Source organism: Semicossyphus pulcher, unplaced genomic scaffold, assembly GCF_022749685.1.
Source record: "Semicossyphus pulcher isolate SPU_LCO1_2020_fin unplaced genomic scaffold, fSemPul1.0.p SCAF_15, whole genome shotgun sequence".
NCBI lineage: Eukaryota > Metazoa > Chordata > Actinopteri > Labriformes > Labridae > Semicossyphus > Semicossyphus pulcher.
Window position 1 is genome coordinate 2,272,584 of NW_027211659.1, and position 17,468 is coordinate 2,290,051.

The 17,468-nt window shown below is 40.6% G+C and overlaps 1 protein-coding gene across 1 annotated transcript in view; it reads right to left on the reverse strand.

Moving 5' to 3' along the window:
* cntnap5a (contactin associated protein family member 5a) overlaps window positions 1-15,126 on the reverse strand; it is a 127,909-nt gene extending 112,783 nt beyond the window's left edge. The window contains exon 1 of the mRNA XM_069663729.1: window positions 15,077-15,126. The gene's annotated coding sequence lies outside the window, so the exon portion shown is untranslated. The remainder of the gene's footprint in view (window positions 1-15,076) is intronic.
* Between the last annotated feature and the right edge of the window lie 2,342 nt (window positions 15,127-17,468).

Here is a 17,468-nt window from a genome sequence, read left to right on the forward strand (position 1 = left end):
CATTTTAATTGATTCAATTCATCAGTGTACCAGCTTAAAAAATGTGATGCGTTTTGATGGATTAAATGTTTCATTATCTTCAGACAAATGTTCAAAATATCACCACTTTGACCAAATGCAACATTATAAGTGTCATAATAAATAAAAGTATCAGACATTTTAATACTCCTGTTTGGAGCTGAAGTTTGTAGATTTTAATTTTACTTGCAGAATCTGTAATTAGTTTCAAAAACTCTTTGATGGATTAAATGCATCAAATTTTTTAGTATCAGTGTCAGACTTTTTACTGACTTTACATGAAAATATCTGACCAGCATCAAAAAATGATGCGTTTGTTGGATTAAATTTGCCAGTATATAAAGACAAATGTTCAAAATACCGCCACTTTAACCAAATTAAACATTAAATAAGTATATTAATATATAAAACATAAATAAATATCAGACTTTTACCACTAACTACTAAAGTTTGTAGATCATAATTATAATTACAAGGTCAATAACAAGCTCACACGATCTTTGATGGATCAATTGCATCAGTATAAATGATTGAAACTCATGTATGAATGAATTTACAGCTGAATTTACTGGACATGTTATAGATTAGGATGTTACATATATGAAATACATACGCTTAAAAAATGACATGCTGCTTTCTGTCGTGTATCGTATGTATCACTCACTTTAAATGTTTGAAATGAAAATGTAAACAGAGGCAGCGTGTAGTTAATTGCTCCTTCTGACACCTACCCCCCCGGCAGCAGTTTGAGGCATTAAAATAACTGTATAGACACAATCAGTCTGGTTTGCTTTTGTAGCTCATATAGAGTCATCACAATTAAAATGACCAGCGAAAAAGCTCCTCACAGGAGGATGTTTGATGCTAATTACAAGCTTCATATTTCACTCTGATACTTGTGGAGTAGCTTAGCATAATTTACATTTTTAAAAAACTCTGCATGCCCTCATACAGCCTCTGCCTGAAACGACTCAGTCAGCTCTGTCCCTTTAAGAAACCCCGCCCCTACACGCACGCTTTCTTATGAATGGCCAGCTCTCTGAAGCCTGCTGAGGCTGCATTTTGTGATGTCACAAAGTGCAGCGTGTAGAAAAAACTGTGTGAAACCTGGCGTTCACAGCAGCCTGCAGACTGAGCTGAGAAGCCTGATTACTCCAACCTCCAACTACAGATTTGAAACTTCACCCACGTTTAGTCTGGACATCCAACATTGTAACATTATATATATATATATACATGTCTTAAAATGTGAAACAGCATAACACCCCCTCTTTAAAGGAGTAGTATAATCAGAATGAGCATTCGATCTTTGAAGGTCCCTTTAGGGAAACTTGATTTACAGTTAAGGGCAAAAACAGGATCTACACGGAGTGGACAAAAGATGCATCTGTCTATCAAACATGTAATATCACTGAGCTCTGCAGCGACGGTTCAGAACTGATCGAGAACATTCATTGCACTTTCATTTGATACTTTAGGGTCTGTTTCTGCCCAGGAGGGAGAAGATGAACTCCTCAGAGAGTGGGTGGTCAGAGCGTCTGTCTGTCAGAGATATCTGCAGCAGAAGAGATGCCATGTCACAATTACTGCGCTGACTTCTTTAACAATCCGTCACAAAACGTTTTGCACCGTGATGATCGCATCCGAAGAAATCAAACAAGATGGAGTCTAATCCATCCTTACAGAGTTCCCCTCTTCTTTTACAGGATGAGACCTTGTTATCTTTTTAAAAAATACTCTGAACTACAGAACAGTCTGAGAAAATAACATGAATAAGTGAAAACATATCTCTGGGAGCATTAATGTGTTTGTCCTTCATAACTGAAGGGCTGAAAAGATGTTAGCGCGACTGTCAGTTTATGTTCCACAACCAGGGCTGCTGTTTAAGACTGCAAATAAAAAACTGCACATACAGGAGGACAATAAAACTAATAAACAAGTGAATAAATTAAGGACTTAAAAGCAGCATTTAACAAAATCTGAAAAACAACAATATTAAGTAAAAATCATCTGTCTTTAAAATGTCAGACGCCTCTCACAAGTTCCCTCGGCTTGTTTTCAAATGCCTCAATTATTCTGACACATAATTGGAAAAAAAAGGGTAATTAACAAAACTATAATTTAGACTTTATTATTTGCTTAAGTGATTTAGTTCAGCTGTCATTTATAAATATTGTGTGATTGATTATTTTGACTAACGTGTCAGCAAAAAGAACAGAGAGTTCAGAGCAGAGACACGTTACGAAAGGAAGGAATTGGCAGTTTTTTTCAACCATAATGTCGCTGTTATTTAGCATTATGCTAATGCTAATTAAGCTCTCGCTAATGATACAGTATATGATGATAGTTCTCTTCTATGGGGCAATAAAATATGCATATGTAAAGCACCTTTCTGGCAGAGATAAAGCCCACACGAGCAGAAGCAGTGGGTTGCAGGGAGCACAGGTTCAGTCAACACAGACCACAGAGTCGATAATATCAAAGGGTGCAGCGATGGGATCTGTAACGGAGCGGCCTCAGACCTCTGTGTGCCATCGATAAAGCTTCATATGATACCTCGCACGCACTAACAGGCTTTGTGACCTCTGCTCGGAGAAGCTCGGAGGTATCGGTTGACAATTAGTCCCAAATGCTGGCTGAATTCAAGGAAGCACACGTCGATACGAGTGATTGAGCAGCGCGGCGCGGTTTACTGTAGCGCTTCATTTCTCTGCACGCCGCGAATAATCTAAAGGGACCTGTGAGTATTTACGGGATGTTTTACTCGGCTATCGACAGCCTCGGTCATTACACACATCTCATGTGCCGGACATTAATTATTCAGCCCTCGTTAAAAGATGGAGGAAACAGGATTTGTGTTCATTTTCAGGATGCACAACAGTTTATAGATGATGTAAAGCAGGGATAATATGTTGGCAGAAAAGGAGCAATCACTGGTTATTATGGAAACTGCTGTGGTAATTGTACAGGTAGAATTCATGAGGGGATAATGATATGTATGAGTAGGATTGCAGCTGTATACCAACGTGAACACTGATATAACACCATGGACATGCTTTTTTGCTGTATTGAATTATACTGTATTATATATTATTTATTACCAATTACCTTTACTTATGTATTTATTACTAAACGTAATAATAAGATAATTAGTTTCAGGGCCCCTTTCTTTATTTTTAACATTTGTATCCAGCTTTCGAGCTGCAACCATTTAAAGCGTATTCCTCGGGCGGCAGAAGAGTCCAACATCTCGTTTGAATTGGCGCGCGATGAATCTTGGGATACGTCAGGATCCTTTGTGGCCCGAGAAAAGGATGACGCATTTGTCAGCTGCATCTGAAGGAGCCTAAGAAATGGGACCGCCTTCGATGCGCCGCTGTCATCTGCAATCAACCTTCAAATACGGCCTACTGAGAATGCAACCCCTGAATTGGGACACAGCTATGGTCACTTCAAAAAACAAGTTGGCGATGGTTGTTTTTCTGTTTGTTGCATGATTGGATTGCTTTATTTGGATGTATGCATTTACCTGATGTTTATTTGTATAGGGACAATTATGTCTCTTGTAACAGGTGCATTTATAGCCAAAGCTAATTGCTTTATTCAGCAAATAGCCTGAAACTAAAAGAAGGTTTCATTGAAATGACATCTTTCAGGTATCATTTAGGTGTAAAAGTGTCCATAAAAGCATCATTTACTTTGGAGTAAAAAGAACCAGTATCGATTCAGCAGCCTCACTTCAGTTGAGACAAGAAGAAAACATCTTAGGAGAGAGAGAGAGGTTCCCCGGGAGTTTATAGATTTTTAAAAAGCAGGCTCTCTTAGCAGCAGTTTGGTCCAGAAGGAACGCTTCATGGAGGTTCAGGGAGTTTCAGACCAGTAAAATAAGTTGATTGAGTTCTGGTCTTAAAGCTTTACGCAGCATTTCGTGTGTGTGTGAGAGTGGTGATGCATGGGCAGTCAGCGAGGACCAGACACATTTATAGATATGATGTCTGTATCGCTGAGCTTCTCACTGTCTGTGCGGAGATATTTACTGGGTCCAAGCTGCTGCAACAGCCTGAAAAAGCTGCAACAAAAACATACAGTGAAAGCAGATTTATGCAATGTGAGAAATAGCTCGTTAATCCTGCGAGGGAAACTTCGCCATAATGTGCTTTTGGTCCATGCACTCCAGGATATCTCACGTCTACAAACGATTAAAATCCTCCTGAAGTGGTCAATGTCTGCACAGACAGATACACTGATATCTGATCTGTTAACCCTTTGAATCAGCCCTCCAGCAGGAGGATGCAATCATGTTTAAATCGATATAAAATAAAAACTATAACAGCTGAAGACTTCCTTCTTTGCAGCCTAAAGCTGAGACTTCCTTCTTTTGTGTCATCATGTCGTAGGTTCATTGATGACGTCATTACGGCTGCAGCGGGTGGCCGACATGACCTTGAAAGAATGTTGTTTGCATAATCCTGTTTTAATGATTTAATATAAAAACCAGCTACAGCATTAGTTACAGCATTTATATAAGCGTTAGATTTGAGAAATATTGGCATTTGAAGACACGCCAAGAAACTAAATCACAATAAGCAAAGAAAACAAAGTCGGCTCTGTATTTCCATGGCAGATTAGACTATCAACACGCCTACACGCTGCTCAAAACGATGAAAAAATCTCAAAAACCTGAGAAAATACAGAGTACAAATAACTTCTGGACTTCTACAATCAGAATTGTTTTAGTTCAACATGTTTTGTGTGTTAATTTAGCTAAATTTGATGAAAATATGTCTAATTGTTGTATTTTTGTTTATTTTCCACACAATTTTATAATTTTTTAAATCACTTATTAAGGTTTACTAACTGACAGAACCTTTTTAGCTCAGCTTGTACAGGTTCAAAGGATATGAAGCATTAAAAGACACTTCATTAAATGACATCACAACATGCAGACATGCCAGCGTACGCACTGATGGACTCATTACCACTGCAGCGTTTAATGTGAGGTCTATTTAAAGGTGTCTGTTTTTGCAGATATTACCTGAAAGCCTGAGCTGTTTGTGTGGAAGAGCAGCTTCCTCTCCTTCACCTCTGCATGCTCATCCTTTAAAGCAGCACCTCCAGATTACCCGTGTTTGTCTCAGTTACCCCCAACGACATAATCAATATCAAATCACAGAGTGTGACCGTGCAGGCCTGAATGTGACTCACACACAATAACACAATGTAATTACAAAAATAATAAACTGTTTAAATCTGATTATTGCAAGTATAAGCCGGCCCTGGTTGTGTTTTGATTTAACACCTAATATTTTTATTTTTGGGTCTGCGTGCTCGAACACGCTCATGTTTTTGTCTGGCTGTAATCGCCCCTTGCTGAATATTGCATCAATCTTTTGGCACAGTCGATAGAAAGTGGGTGTTGATAATCCTTTCAGACCCTCTGCCAGTAACAGAGGAAATAAATAGAGGGTGAAACTTACAGACTCCACAGCTATTTCAAGCATATTCATTGCACTCTATGGATTGGGACTTGGTGCAGTGTCACTGTGCGACCAACAGCGCTGGAGATGGGGAGGCCTCCACTGGCGCCACATTCATCACAATAGATTTTTTTCTGCCCCCGAGGGACGGGGCAGAAATTATTTTTCTACATAGTCTTATATCATGTGTCCGCTGTTTTCTTCTTACAGTCAAAAAGCAGCTTGTTCTGTGTGAGTCTGCAGGCCGACGGTGTAGGAGCGTGTGTCGTTAGCTTTCGGAAGTCTGACAGTAAAAATATATGACAGATAACGCAGAGCATTTTAACAGCTTCTTATCTGACAGGGATGGACAGTATAATGGTGAATGTTGTGACATGGTTTAAACTGTCCAAGCTTTTGTCATAACGTATGTATCTGTCTGTATAAGGTGGCTATTTTTTCCCCACTTAATAGACACAAAAGGTTTGGGGCTTTCTGCAGTGGATTGCTTCAACCAGCAGCTGAGAGACAGACTGCAACAGCTGCTATGTAATCCTTTTGTGGAACTTTGTAAGTAAGTTATTTTCCCCATTAGCCCAATCAAAACAAGTCCACTTAAAGTTCTTATTTTTCCACTCACAGGCTCAGATGTCATTTTAAGTATCCGACATCATGACAGAAAGGATACTGGCAGAAATGTCTTAAAGAAAATAGGCCTCAGCTTAAAAAATAAAAGAATTACCCTTTAATACCTCTGCGTGAATCTGACTATTTGATATGTTAAAGCTACTTGAATATTTGGTGTCAAATGTATAGGGTTAGCAAGAACAACATTTTCACTTAGTCACTTTTCAACAAAACGACACTAAAGGTTCCAGTAAAGAATCATATAAAAATGTACGAGACATGTTGTTGTGATATAAAATTACATACGGCGTGACACCACAGTGGCTGCAGCGTAAATGACTCCACAAGCAACATCTCGTGCCTCCAGACAATCAGAAGAGAAGTTGTTTAACAGTGTGAAGAAAGCTGCGTCTGTCTGTGTCCCCACACCTCGCAGACTCATAATACAACATGAATGCACCATAAGACACAAAATGCTTCTCCCCTGATAAAATACAATCTGTAGAAGTGTCTTCTTTCATGTCTCTGCAGAGCTGCACTCAGTCAGAGATCACACACGGAGAGCTTTGAAAAGCTTTATTTTCTCAATTTAACTGAACAAACACGACGCTCTCTGTAGCTTCATTCAACTTCACCTTTGAAAGTGTGGTGGAGACCGATCGGCATGGGAACACAAGCTCATTGGTTTTTAACCTGAAGTAAAGAAGGGGCTCATGGGCTCATTTCAACTGTTCTCATTGTTCATTTATTGTTCAGTCTAAAGAATTAAAAAAGAAATGTCAATATAACACGCTTACATATAAAGTTACACGTTCAAGTCGCTTCTTTGGATCAACCAACACGAGAGTGAAATATTCCTCATTTTATATGAAAAATCAATAACAAAGCAGAAAATTAGTGAATTTAAGAAGCTAGAACCAGTTAATTATGACTGAAACAATTAATTGTCAGAATACTTGTTTATTTATTTTCTGTAAATGATAAATTAACGGGTTTATTAACTAATTGTTGCAGCTCTTATAAAACATATCAACTGTGCAAGTAGACGAAATAAACTGGTGAATTTTGCAACAACAAATGAGTCAATCTGTCTTTTCTGTAGCAGATCGTCTCTCATGCACACTTTTGTTTTTACAATGACGACCGGTTTAACACCAGCACCGCCAACAGGTAAAATGTTCTCCTGTATGTCTGTGTACTGATGTGCTTAGAAAAATGTTTAACTATTTCCCTGTCTGACGTAATTCAATATCTTGTAATCAATAAATGTTAAAAACAATTAATAAATATTGTTAATTAATAATAGTTAATAAACAATAAATAATTCAATAAAAAAGACTGTTGGGTCTACTATGTTTATGGCGTCTGTCTTTTACTTTAGTAAAAACCCGGTGTTGTATACTGTGTAATAAGTGATCTCGGTTTCTGATGATTATCTCTTTCAAGAAAATGAACATATTTTACGTTTTGGCGAAGCAATGGTGAACGGAACTTCCTGGTTTACCCACATATCAGCCCCCATAGCAACCACCATAGCAACAGCAGACAATGTTGCATTTCTACATTTCTCTGGCGAGAGCTGAAAGAATCTTTGTAATAACCAACGAACTAAAGATCATTTACGTCCAATGAGCCAAGATTGTGAAAATAAAATGTACATTTCTCTCTAGAAATGTCATCAAAACGCGTTTCCATGCCCAAACTATCTTAAAATATTACCTTTTCCACTGAAACTAAAAGGAATGTCCACCATGTTTTATGTTTTAGCCAAGGGGACCCTGTCAGTCATGTGACGGGACGCAGGCCCATAGAAAAGAATAGGGGGAAAAAAACGTAGGCATGTCACAATGTTAGAGCCGTTATTGTGAATACGTTTCGCAGCATGGACCAACGTAGCTCTTGCACATTTTGATGTGAGACTGGGTTGAAAATTGACCCGCAGCCATCTTTTGAATGTATGTAACTTCCAGGAAATATTCAAGTTCCCCAGCCTTTGACTTTTCCTAAAAGTGTGTTCGGTAGCGCCCCCTGTTGTTAAAAAAATGGCCATTTACACCTATAAACACCAGCGGGTCAAATTTACCCAGATATAGAACGCCGTCATTTTCGCGCCGTTCATTTCACGCATCTAGATTGATACATTGTATGTTGCTATGGCAACGCCTTTTTTTCTACCACTGTGTGTCATCAAGTTGCTCATCAAGTCATAAACTCCAATCCAACACGGATAAGAGGAAGAGACGCATGCATGTAAATCAGGCATTAGGTTGACTCAGTGCCTCGAGTGAAGGTGAGTCTGATGGTGGGGAGAGAGGTCTCTGTATGCTGCTTTGTGGTTTGTTTTCTGTGAAGCACCTCGTTTTTCTTTTATATATATAAATACCAGTTTTACTTTGAAAAGAAAGCTACTTCACTACTTATTTCCTGTTTTACTTTTACTAGTTTAGGTGGGGATAATAGAAAGCAAATGTGCTACTTACAGATTAGAATAACGTTTTGTTATTGTATGTATATGATAAAAGGAATTAACAATGATAAAATAAATAAAGACTGACTGAAAATGATATTTGCAAATTTGACCAAACTAATATTTAAAACAGACAAATAGTAAAATAGAAGAAAAGTGATATTAATGCCCAGTGCGATCAGGATGACAAGGGGAATAGTCCTCGTGATATTCTCGTGCACTCTTCCTGTATATTCTGGCGCTGCATTGCATCATACGCCGTCCAATGCAATGATAAATGAATGACAATGTGAGGCCAGCGTCCCTGGATGTTTAGACGCACATTCCTTCCGCCTCGTTTTGTATCTAAGAAGAAATTTAGTGTCACACGGCGCTGTTCTGCCTCATTTACCTTTTGATAAATTCATCAGGCCTTGAATGTGTGCAGCAGTGGGTGTGCCGTGAGTGCCTGCTTCACATTCATTAGCTGAGAGAATCTGCAGCTGTATCGCCTCCATCACACACACACACACACACACACAGATACACACACACACACACGGCGTCACTTCTGCTGTGACGCTGAAAACCAGCTCGTCTCCGGCACGTTCCAGGTGCTTCAAATGGGGAATAATTAGTTGTGAAGTATGTGCGCGCTGAGCTAACCTGAAGCATGAAATTTTAAGTAAATATATGTGTGTGGTGCTCTGCCACACCGGAAACAGATTCCAGCTCATAAAAGATGGATGTCTGGCACAGCGGTCTCCACCTGCTGCGAGGGAATTTACTGAGAGCGTAGCAATATTCCTCCCACAGACCTGCGGTGAAGAGTGTCATATCATCTGGTAATGAAAGCCTCTTCAAGCCAAAGCAAACTTTAAAAAACTCAAAGCAGGAAACATTCGCCTGGAAAAGGACTCACATTGGCCTTTGGTAGGTCGTATGCAGAGAGCAGATATGCTCGGTGAAACAGATTATACGAGCTTTGCCCCGCAGCAGGACTTTACCAAGCAGGAAATGTTCCTGGATCAACAGCATTAGCATCCTGGTTAACCAATCACAGCCCTCTGACATCACTCTCAAACTAAAGTTTTCCAAATTAAAGTTAAATTGAATAAAATCCTTCCTGCTTTCAGCCATTAATATTTAATATTCACGGTTAAGTGCCAAGCTTGGTGAGTTAGCTTGCTAAGTAGGTAGCTTATGCTAACAGGTAAGCCCACCAGGAAGCTGGAATATTGTTTTAGTTCTTAAATATTTATGACCTCAACACATGCAATAAAACAGAGCAGAGGATTTTGCTCTTTGACGACCATTTCACTCTCTGCTCGCACTGCACTGTTGTTGTCTATCATCATCACATGATTGTTTACCTGGAGCCTGTTGATTTTTCAGGGACTATTAAATGATGATAGCAGGTTTGTACATTAACTGGCATATTGCTGACGCACAAAATCTCCTCGGTATTGCAACAACTCTATTTACAATGCATGGTCTAGTGCCTACCTACTGCAGATTTAGTGAGTTAGCTGCTATGCTGCTAATAAGCAAGCTTTCCAGTTAGCTAGAATAATGCTCTGCACCTGCGAGCTAGTTCAGGCAGGCAACTGATGCTACACTTGACATTGACATTCTCCACAATCACCTGACAAACACTTCCTCCCAGTTTGGCTATTTGTCTATTTAAGCTGCGAGATTTCCTCTGCTGTCATTGCCAGCGCTGCCCTGCACCAGTACTCGCTCGTACTTTCAGCCCCACCACCACCCCAGCATGCACCTGCAGGCTCCAGCTAGGTGCATGTAAAATAAATTGAGTGATTAGGTCGGAGCCGAGGCGACGAACACAAGCCGTGTTCTGCTGCTGTGATAAACTCCTCAAACGATCACAAACGCGAGACTGAAATGACGTTAAGACATTGTGAGGCACAGACGAACGCAGGAACAGCACAATGATGACGTCACAGACAATTGATTGGCTGGTGGTCCAGGATTGCAATGTGGGATGTTGGTTCAGTAATGTGTCCTGCTTGGCAGAAACCACATCATGCTGATGGCACAAACCTGCAATAATGGTGCTGCAGACATTTACTGGAAATGTCTCAGCAAAGCCAAACAGGAAATGGCCTCACCTCTGTGTCGAACACTGCAACACAGACACACTGGAACTGAAACAGCCGGTAAAGAGGAAGTCTTCTGATCAAACATGAATTGTTTGACATTTTTCTAGTTTAAAAGCAAAGATTTAGTGGTTCCAGCTTCTCCGGTGTTTTAATATGTTGAGTTTTCTTCTGTTACATAAGAGAAAATGTAATCTCTTCAGGTTTTGGACTTTCTGTTGGAAATAATAAACATTAGGTCATCCTCTTTGGCTCCGATTATTGTGACATTTTAAACTGTGCGGATCGGTTACGTGATTAACCGAGAAAATAATCTTCAGACTAATCGATAAGGACAATAATCATTAGATGCAGCCCTGAGAAACATATTTATACACTATTTAATGCTGTAATCAATTGCTGTATATATAATACTCATTGAAAAGTGATTTTACCTTCTTATTAATTATTCACGAGCAACAGCATTTACTTGCATTACTTATTAAATGACTTTCCCTTACTTAGCCCACACAATGGTGCCTGACAGCCGCTCCTGCATGACACGGAGGTTTAACAAGCATCAGTTTGTGGGTCGCCTCGACAGCTTGCATCGCCCCCAGTGACTGCACGTTCACAGATCTTTAAACTCTATACAAAACCCAGTGAAGGCTCACTGAGCCAAGAGGACACCACATGTAAAGAGGACAACTTAGGAATTATTACATGTGGTGTCCTCTTGGCTCAGTGAGCCTTCATTGGGTTTTGGGGACTTCTTGTAAGGATAACTTGGGAATTACAAGAAGCTCCCAGCCAAATCGCCAAGTTAAGCTAAGCTAAGTCCCAGACCAATATGTTCCCCAAAACCACCCAGGCTAAACTGATACCATCCATCCTATCCTCCCGAAAGTCCACACCAAAAATAAGACTTAACATGTCGTCTGTGCAACAGCATATTACGACCTAAATTCCAGTCCACAGTGAGGTGGTAACCTCCAGGAGCATTGATGGGTGTTTGGGAGGAAATTTGGAGTCTGGTGACGGAATTTAAAGAGCGATAAAGTCCGCTTGCAGGGGTAACAGTCGAGCGCAATGGATGGGCTGAACATACCCAGGAAATTCACCCAAGAGACTTGAGTTCAAGCCCCCTGTAAAAACCAACTACAAGGTTTGCCAGAATAGAGCTTTAATGCTGATTGATTATAGAATAATAGTCCGTCTGACGAAGATAAATCCTCTGGGATTACGAAGCAGCCAGTGGTTCCTTTTCCGTTTTGCACCTCGTCTGCAGATTCTGTATTCATTCATCTGTTTATAGAAATTATCTTTTTCTAAACCCAGCCGACTAGTTTAAATGTCTAAAATCATCGACCATGTGTTTGGTTCAAACTTCTAGGTATGAAGACCCATCGATGGGGATGCTATTAAAGGAAACCCTCCTGTGGTTGTGCTGTAGGGCAGGACCAGAGGCCTGTGGTGGTGAGGGTTGGACGACTTGTTGGTTTTCTCACTGGTTCTTTGATTTAATTGCTGAAGTGCACATTGTGGTTTGCTGATGCCGAGACTAATCACCACTAATGGACTGCACATTTGTGCTGTGCTCATTAAATAATTAATAACGGCAGAAAATGATGTTTCAATACATTTGTGAAGAGCTCTTTGGGTGCCGGTCGCATTTACTGTAAAGGTCACGCCGATACAGAATCAATTAACTCCTGCTACGGTGACACATACAGTGCTGGAACATATGATGACGTACTCAATGTTTTCTCGATGAAAAGCCAGAAAAAGAGCGACTAGCTGCCACCTGAAGGCCACACAAACCGGCCATGACACAACGCTGCTCACGTCCTTTTGCTTCTGAGCGGTAAATACGAGAGCAACTCTCTGACCTCCAGGAGCATCTCACCATTTCATCTCAGCACGGCGTGTCAGAGCTGATCACTGCGCACATTTGAGAACCACAGATGTGTCATAAAAGAGTAATGCAGCTGTCAGTTTGGCTCAGTTCTTCACCTTAACATAAAGTGCTTAAACCCCAGCACACGCCGGGTGTCACACTCGCCCTCAGAGAGCAAAGATAAACACAAAGATCAGATTATGTCAAGCCTCGGGTCTTATAATAAACTCCTGGGAACCGAATATTACATTTTCAGCATGTCAAGAAAGGTCTAAATCCTTACTACAAATTATTTTTTACATTCCACAACCTAAAAACTGTGTAGGAAAGAAAACCCATCATGATGATTTTGCTTTGGAGGAAAGCTAAAAAATGCAAACTTCGCCCTCAGGGTGCAGCTGCAGGGAGAAGTCAGGGGGTAATTGGAATAATTGGGAGCAGGCAATAATGTGCTCAATAAAAAACATCTGAAATCTCACCAGAATACTAGAAATTTATGATAAGGTTATATCCTGTGCAAGTAGAGCTGACATTTAGGCCGGGAAGTAGAGCTGGAGCAAGAATCCTAGAGAGTCCAAACTGGAAAGGTCAATCCTCAGGGGAGCGGGAATACCCTCAGTCAGATTTTTATCAGCCAATATGGACACTGCAGCCATTAGAGGAAAAGTTGAGATATGGGCATTAAATGGCATTAAAATACAGCCATGTTTAAGTGCTTTACTTCCTGTATTTTCTGCCAGGGAAAGAACTACAAATACCAGGGACATTTGGGAACCCAGACTGGGATATTAAAACAAAATATTCTGATATAAACAGTCCGAATATTCCAACCTTATCAGGTAATAAAACGTATTCCAGCATCCAGGTTCACACTGACAGCATGAGCACTGGTTTATGCTATATTACAGTTCCAACATTGTTTGTGTTTAAATAAAATCACCACTGTTTTACACGTTAACTTCCTTTTTATGCAACGCAGACAAACCAGCACGTGATGCAAATACAGCAAGTTAAAATTAAAGCAGTAACTGTAGAGCGTTGTATCCCGACTGTAACATCAGCTACATTATAAAGGCTGCATGTTACTTGAGTTTCATAACATTATGTGTTTTTGAGCATCTTTTATTGAGTATAAAATCCACACGAGAAGTCCAGTAATGTGCTAGCTCACAGGGTCTCCTGGCTAATGTAAAACCAGTGCAGTTCAGCTAAACAGCCCTCCATGTAATCCTTGTTGGATGAGTTTTAGAGAGCTGCTGTTGATTCAGCTGTGTCGTCATTACAGAGGCTACACTTCAGTTTGTGGTGCTGTACATTTAAACTAAGGGGTGTTTCTAATGTTTGACCACCCAGCTCCCAGAGTATGTGTGCGAGAGAGCTCACACGTACAGTCTTTGTAATAACAGTGACTTGTTGTGTAGATTTGTCTTTACTTTGGGTGTAAGACTTTAATCCTGAATGTTAGCTCGGCCCATCGTTGCCTTCTGCAGGTTTCTAAAGGCATTTGTGCAGCATGAGATAAAACAAAGGAAATATATCTAACACATACATGCGTATGGCATGCATAGACATTGTCTTCAAGGGTCATAACTGCTCCTAGGGATGCTAGTTTAACTTCATTTTAAATTAATCGGCTGATTATTTTCTTAAACCATTATTAAGTCTATGAAATATGAAAATATGGCTTCAAATGTTCATTTTGTCCAGCCAATAGTGTCCAAAATGCAAAGATAAAGAAAAAAATGGGATTAATTTACCCACACGGACCACAGAGCTTTAGAAGCTTTCATATTTCTGACGCTGACGACAGAGAATTTTTATCATTTTCTCCCTGAGGAATGACTTAAATGACGGTTTATGAAAACCGCTCTAATCCTCACATCAAATTGGATCCACTCAAGCAATTAAACACAAATCTCAAACTGTACGCCTTCAATTTTAAAATGAAACCCTTCCCTTCCCTCCCCGCGGGGAAAAGCAATCTGTGTTTAGTGGAGGCTCCAGCAGCCTGTGTGAGTGTCTGTCTGCTATTTTCACCGATAACAGAAGCAGCCTGTACACACACTAATACAGCTGTGGCCAGTCAGCAGTTTGTGCTCTCCTATCAGCAAAGACTGACTCTTTAAAACACTACATGAAGGCTTTGTGTGCTGTGGCATCTCCTGAATAACCCCGGGCGCTCTGTTTCCACATCTGACATGTGAATAGACAGAGATGAACCTGTTTGCTTGACCTTCAACGCATCATACCGCTCAGGAGAAGGAAACACAGGCGCGGAAATATTACCAACTTAATCATCTGCGTCCCTCTGACACAAATAAACCGCAAAGTAATCTTTAAAGTGGACTTAAAATGATTGAAAACCGCACGGATGCGTCCTTGATAGTCTCGATACTCCCTCTCCAACAACAGGAGGACCAAAGCAGCAGCCGTGCGTAAAAACTTGCCCGTTTGAACAGCTTCTCTCTGATTCAGCCTCCGTGTAACAGACCGGAGCGGAGCGGAGCTTACAGGTGAGTTTAGGTGAAATACTCACAGAGAGCAGCGGCGGAGGCTCCGCTGAAGACGCTCAGAGAATAAAGGGTAACCACATGCAAGAGAAAAACCATCTTCCCAGCCGTGGTGAGGTATTATCCGTGCGTCCGCAGTGAAAAACACAGAGGTGAGGTTCCTCCTCGCTCCTCCAGCACGGAGGGATAGAAGGAGTCTGATGAGGAGGAGCAGACCGCTCCCACGACGACTCTCTCACTGCGAGGGACCACCTCTCTCTCTCTCTCTCCCTTTCTCTCTCTCTCCCCCTCTCTCTGTGTTTCAGTTTTTATTGGCAGAGCAGGAGCATTGTGATGCCCAAGCATCGACATAAAAAATGCAGGACACAACCAAACATCCACAGAGAGAGCTGCGTGTATGCAGCAGTTCCTGCTGTGTGCTGCCTCATCTGAAATCCCCGATAACTTTGTGGCACGAAGGGGAAAGGGAAGATATTTAGAGCTGTTAAAGGTTAAGTGCTCTGGCAGGTTGGTATTTATTTTAATTGCACTGCACATATGTGAGCTTTGGGGACCGAATCAATAACTATATGTTTATTAATATTCTTACTCTAATCTGCTCAAAAGCCCAAACAGGATAAAATGCTCCAAATAAACTCTTGAATCAGATTAAATAACAAACCGATTGAAATCATTTGGAAAACTTCTAATCAATCAATCAAAAGCAAAATGGTTCCACATAAAAGTTTTGACCTGTTTACTTCAGGTGTTTCATTCTGTCCATCTTCAGGTGTGTGTGGGGACGTATAGATTATGGAGATTACGTTGAACAGCGCTGACGGAGCCTCATTAAACACACCCTCATTTTATTATACATTTAATTTTGTTTCTTTTAACCAATATTAAAACAGCCGCACTGCATTCTGTAAATAGAAAGAGCAGGACTGAACATCTTAAGGGGCGATGCATCCGCGGGCGCTGTAGTGTTCTCACTCTGTTGTCTGTCTGGTTCCCCCAGAAGGCCCCCTGACCTTGGTTTTGCTTTGCAGTTTAGGTGGGCTTTGTTGTCTTTTTAATTAGGTTTTAAAACACAGTGTGAAACAATTTTTCAAAAAGGCTTAATTATGGGATTTATTTAGTCTGACATTAAAGAGTCGGTTATATAAGGTTTTTAATACATTTGATGTTGATCTTTGTCCTCTTTGTGCTGGACTAACATTCTGGTTCACAGTAGTGCCGTCTGAAGGCTCAGCTACAAAAAGACTCACAGATTGATTAAAGTCGAGGTGAAATGAAAAATGTCATTTTAATCCTTTTCGATCACATCCCCGGTAATATTGTGCATCTATTTGACAATATAGGCCAAAAAAAATACAGAAAATCAATTTCTTCGTATTCTTATATCAAAAGCTGATCATTTTTTCTTCCGGTAAAACAAAATTTCACGTGTGCTTACGTAAGCTAGCACCAAACAATTTCAACCAATCAATCTGCAACATTTAGCCGCAGAGCACCAAGAACGCTCGGTCAGTTAGCTAGCTACTGCGCTGTGGAGAACGTCTGTCTACGCCCACTTCTCAACGATCAAATCAAACCCCTCTAATGATATGTCCCGCCTGCACGTCCTGTTTCACTCAGAAATACGTCACGGAAGCTAGTTACTCTCAAAATGCCGTTTCAGCTCGACTTAAAGGCTAAATTCTGTGAGGATAAGTATATATAGAGCTTTAGATTGTTATGAAAAGATGGCCAACGTGACAGCTCCCTTAAAGTGAAGCCAAACCCTCTCTATCACCCCCTGCTGACTGGCTGCAGTATAGGTCATAAAGCCGGCCTCCTCCATGTTAACAGATGGGACATGAGTCAAACTATAAAATCAAAATACACGTCAAATAGATTTTTTTCAAACATGGTTTCTGTCATTATAGTTAGTTCTTATCATGCTGATTTATGTCCAAGCGTTAATTTTTCTCACAAGTTTACTTTTAATTAGTTATTTGATGCTATAAAAAGGGGGTGTGCCCTCATGATTGACAGCTCTGTGGACAAGTGGGGCTCCTGCAGCGTTCTGTTTCCCGAGTAGCAGAGTAGAGGAGGAACAGCGAGAGGAGACCAAACTAACACTAACACTACAGTGATTGAACTTTCCATAAGTGTGAATATCTGCTTCAGACCGACACAAGAAGCTGTTCTGCTGCAGACTGAGCCCACCTGAGGGCTCCAACACGCCAAGGACACCTGAGGGCTCCAACATGGCAAGGACACCTGAGGGCTCCAACACGGCAAGGACACCTGAGGGCTCCAACATGGCAAGGACACACGGTAAAGGTGTGTTTTTGGGTAGCGAATGAGCGATAAAAGTTAACTGGATGGTGGTAGAACCTGAAAAGTCATGAGGAAATTTAGACTTTTGATGGCAATGCAGATATTTCAATGTGG